The sequence below is a fragment of the Heloderma suspectum genome, chromosome 4 (genome assembly GCF_057233095.1).
Source record: "Heloderma suspectum isolate Gila_16-S chromosome 4, 16-S_ref, whole genome shotgun sequence".
Classification (NCBI taxonomy): Eukaryota; Metazoa; Chordata; class Lepidosauria; order Squamata; family Helodermatidae; genus Heloderma; species Heloderma suspectum.
The window spans coordinates 25,616,560-25,621,268 of record NC_139461.1 but is presented as its reverse complement, the minus strand read 5'-3'; the positions used below and the strand labels follow the sequence as shown (position 1 = coordinate 25,621,268).

Below are 4,709 nucleotides of genomic sequence, written 5' to 3'. Positions count from 1 at the left end.
CCATAGTAGGATGATAGCACCTCTGTTCATAGGCTCCTCTCAAGGCCTAGAGGCGATGGCTGAAAAGGTCAGCAGTGATCTTCCACAAGAGCAGTGCTTGGGCCACCCCCACAACAAGCAGCAAACCAGGCAGGAAAGGAACTTGTGGCCTGCTGACCTGTGTTGTCCATTGCACCACTGGCCTCTGCCTGCCTAGCAAACATCTCTCCTCTGACAAAGGGAGGGAGAAGGGTCGAGAATGAAAGATGATGGTTCAGAACACCGTGGGAGGACAGGGACAGGGAGTTGTGATGTAAACAGGGCCAAGGAAGCCTTTTGATGCTTGTCATCCCAGAAGGCCCCTGTGCCTTTCCATGTCACTCTGCTCGAAAGCCCTGGCACCACTAGGGCCAGAGAACTGGGGCCCTGCAGCACTTAGGGGCCTCAAATGGAGTCTCCCCCAACCATACCTGGTGCCCCGCTCCTGGCAATTCCCTTGCTCTCCCCTCAGCCAGTGGCACCTTTTCTTTCCTGTCCCCCCCGCCTCCCTTTAACTTTGAGAACAGTCCAGGCATGCTGGAGAGGAAGCTGCAGTTGCACCCAGAATCTACACTTCTCCTGGTGGCCTTTAGAAAGCCATGTGGGACCAGAGGAGCGCTGGGGAAACCTACATGATGGGCGCGACTGCAGCTTTGCTCTGTCTGCAGCACACCCAATCTCTTCTAAAAGTTAAAAGAGAAACAGAGAAAAATGCTGATGCCTTGTAAGGTGGGCCCGGGGGAGAAGAAAGAGGGGAGAGTACAGCACCTGGGTGGAGGAGAAAGAGCAGGCGGGGTGGGGGCTGGAGAAAGAGGAGAGAAAGAAAGAGAAAGAGTGGAGGGGGGAGAAAGATCACAGAGAGAAAAGAGCACGGTGGTGGGGCGGTGAGGTTCCTTAGTGGCTCTGCGCTACTTGAAAAGGAATGAGCCAGGCAGGAGTCGAACCTGCAGTCTTCTGATCCGTAGTCAGACGCGTTATCCATTGCGCCACTGGCCCTGCACAGGCCCAGCCAACAATATACACCTCTCCTCTGACAAAGAGAGAAGAGCTGAGAATAAAGAAAGGTAGCCCAAGGACACCCATGAGGAGAGGGGGTGGGGAGTTTTGATGAACACTGGGCAAGGAGGCTTTTTGATGCTTGCCAGCCCAGAGGCATGTCTCTTCGTACCTTTCCCTTTGGCTCCGCTGGGAAGTCCTGCATTCCTGTGCATGAGCTTCTGGCTGGGTCACAGAGAGAAAGGCCAGGATCTCTTCTCAGTCATCCCAGAGGGCAAGACACAGAATCATGGGCTCAAGTTACAGGAAGCCAGATTCCGGCTGAACATCAGGAGAAACTTCCTGACTATTAGAGCAATACGACAATGGAACCAATTGCCTAGGGAGGTGGTGGGCTCTCCCACACTGGAGACGTTCAAGACGAGGCTGGACAGCCATCTGTCAGGGATGCTCTGACTTGGATTCCTGCATTGAGCAGGGGGTTGGACTCGATGGGCTTGTAGGCCCCTTCCAACCCTACTATTCTATGATTCTATGGAGAGTGAAACTGGGCTGCATGTGTCCAGGAGCAGGTGTGTAAGGGGGGAGGGGCAGGGGGCATCTCTTGCCTGGGGCCCCTTCAGTCCTGGCAGTGCCTCTTCTGGGAAGTCCAGCTTTCCTGTGCATGAGGTTCTGGTTTTGAGGCTGCTAGCCCTGGCACCTCGAAAATATTTGCCTTTTGCTGTCAACACGGATGTTGTGGAGAACAAAAATAGTACTACTGTGGGGTAAAACTGACACTGGTGGGACTCAAACTCACAGTCTTTGAACACCAGCATTCAGGCTTCCCAGGAGTCTTTCCTTTATGTCGTAGCACCTGCTGGCTCTTGTTGAAGGGGACTGTTTTGACATTAGAATGATGTTGGCATGGTTGAGCTCAATTGTATGGGTCCAATCTTCCCCAGTGTTTCTCCCCCACCCCAAAAGGAAGAGGCGAGCCAAGCAGGAATCAAACCTGCAGTCTTCTGATCCATAGTCAGATATGTTATCCATTGCGCCACTGGTCCCTCCAGCCACTTGGCAAATAATGAACATCTCCCCTGCAACACTGATGAAGAATTGTTGAGAATGAAGGAAGAATACTGAAAGACATCCAGTGAAGAGAGGAGGCAGGGAGTCATGATGAGCACAAGGCAAGAAGTCGGGATGTACGGCTTGTGTAAAATCACTCTGTCTGTGTTTCCCAGATGGTCAGGCACCTTTTGTTCCATTGTCTGCTCACAGACGGATGCAAATTCCCCCCCCCATCATGCAGAAAAATACACAAATAATTACGTAAGAAGTTTTGTAACAATTTATGTACTTTACCTTAGTACGTAACATTTAGCATCTTGTTCCCCATTCCATTCAACTTTTCTTCAGCAGAAACTTGCGTATTTTTCTATGAATAAATATGCATAAATTTTGGGAAAGTAAAAAAAAAATCCAAAAGTCCATGGACTCTGCGTGGCCTGAGCGGGGTCGCTCCACAGTGGATTCCGCAGGTCGGATTCTTAGAAATCCGAGTTTATTTTAGTCCATCTCGAATTTCTCCAGCATCACTAGTGAGGAGGCCTTTTGAAGCTTGCCATCCAAGAGGACCTTTGTGATTTCCTCTCTGGCACCTCTGCTGGGAAGTCTAACCTTCCAGTATCATATGGGAGGTTTCTGGTTTGAAGCCGCCTTTGACCCGGTGCCATGAGGCTGATGGCCCTGGCACCTTGGAATTTTGTTGTCTTTCACTCTCTTCACCGTTACCCTGCATGGCAGTGCAGGAGAAAAAGGACAGCATCCTGTGGGGTAAAAGGGACTCTGGCAGGACTCAAAGCCACAACCTCTGAATACCTAAGGACAGCCTAACTTGAGCTGTGTCAGCCTGCCTGGGAGTCCATCATGCTGCCCTTTGCACCACAGGGCCTTCTGATGTTTGCTTCAAGGGGTGCCCTTTGATGCTCGGAATGATGCTGGTGTATGTAGCTGAGTAAAGGGGTTCCTTTGCAGGGAGTCAGTATTCCCCAGAGGTTCTCCACCATTCCAAAAGGAAGAGACAAGTGAGGCAGGAGTCAAACCTGCAGTCTTCTCATCCTAAGTTAGACATGTTATCCATTGCGCTGCTGGACCAGGCTTAGCCAACAACATATACATCCCTTCCGAGGGAGAGAGGAAAAAGAGGCAAGAGTGAGAGAAGATGGCCCAAAGGAACACCACAAAGGAGCTTGGCTGGGGGTTGGGGAGGGGAGGAATGATCCCCAGAGGCTCCCCACCACACAAAAGGAATGAGCCAGGCAGGAGTCGAACCTGCAGTCTTCTGATCCGTAGTCAGACGCGTTATCCATTGCGCCACTGGCCCTGCACAGGCCCAGCCAACAATATACACCTCTCCTCTGACAAAGAGAGAAGAGCTGAGAATGAAGAAAGGTAGCCCAAGGACACCCATGAGGAGAGGGGGTGGGGAGTTTTGATGAACACTGGGCAAGGAGGCTTTTTGATGCTTGCCAGCCCAGAGGCATGTCTCTTCGTACCTTTCCCTTTGGCTCCGCTGGGAAGTCCTGCATTCCTGTGCATGAGGTTCTGGCTGGGTTTGAGGCTGCTAGCCTCGGTACATCTGAAAATGTTTGCCTTTTACTCTTGAAACTGCTGTTGTGATGGCCATGTCAGAATAGAAAGGTGGCTCTTCAACAATGCAAAAGTGATTCTGGTGGGACTCATACTCACAGCCTTTGAATACCTGATGCAGAAGCCATGCTCAGCAGCTCAGGCCATCTAGGAATCCAACACACGCTACATTATGACACAGGGACTGCTGGCTCTTGTTCAAAGGGTGTTCAGAATGATGTCAGCCTTGTTGAGCAAAAGGGCTTGGCTGTGTCGGGAGTTCCCCAGAGGCTCTCCCCTGCTCCAAAAGGAAGAGGCAAGCCAGGCAAGACTCAAACCTGGTCTTCTGATCTGTAGTCAGACATGTTATCCATTGTGCCACTGGCCCCTGCAGCCACCTGGCAAATAATGCACAACTCCCCTCCAACAAAGAGTGGGTCAAGAGTCAAAGAAGACAGTTGAGGAACATCCCTCCAGGAGAGGAGCCAGGGAATTGCAATGAGCATGGGGCAAGGAGGCCATTTGATGCTTGCAATCCCAAAGGGGCTTTTGTGTTGTTCTCTGCAGGGATGTTGAGCTCTTTGTAGGGTTGTAACATATGCATGTTATGTTAGTTAGGGATGGTGGAGAATTCTGCCACAGACTCCAATGAGGCTGGATTCTAAAGAATCCAGCCCCCCGGAGTCCGTGGCAGAACAGAACACTTACCTCCGCCTCCCTGCAGAATCCTCTTCGGCCAGATCCTCCAGCTCTGCATTGCCAGCAATACGGCTGCTATGCCGTATCGCTGGCTAAAGGGGCTTGACTGCGGATGCAAATGGCATCCAGGATGCCATTTGCAGCCGTAAAGGTAGGGATGTCAGAGAATTCCGCTACGGATCTCGATGTGGCCGAATGCCAGTGAATTCGGCCCCCCGAACTCCGTGGTGGAACGGCCTGCCCCCCCGCCCCCCCGCGGCTGCGGCAGCGGTGGCTGCAGCGGCTGGTCTTCCGACCGGCTGCCACTGCCGCCATTTGCAGTCTTGTAAAAAAACAAAAAAACACAAAAAACGACGTGATAGGCTATGTAAAGATTTACATAG

General features: G+C 51.7%; 2 non-coding genes across 2 annotated transcripts; both read right to left on the bottom strand.

Moving 5' to 3' along the window:
* Nucleotides 1-941: 941 nt before the first annotated feature.
* On the bottom strand, nucleotides 942-1,014 carry TRNAR-ACG (transfer RNA arginine (anticodon ACG)). Its single transcript has one exon. It is a non-coding gene; the product is annotated as a tRNA-Arg (tRNA).
* Nucleotides 1,015-3,309: 2,295 nt separating this feature from the next.
* Nucleotides 3,310-3,382, bottom strand: TRNAR-ACG (transfer RNA arginine (anticodon ACG)). The gene has a single exon. It is a non-coding gene; the product is annotated as a tRNA-Arg (tRNA).
* Nucleotides 3,383-4,709: the final 1,327 nt, after the last annotated feature.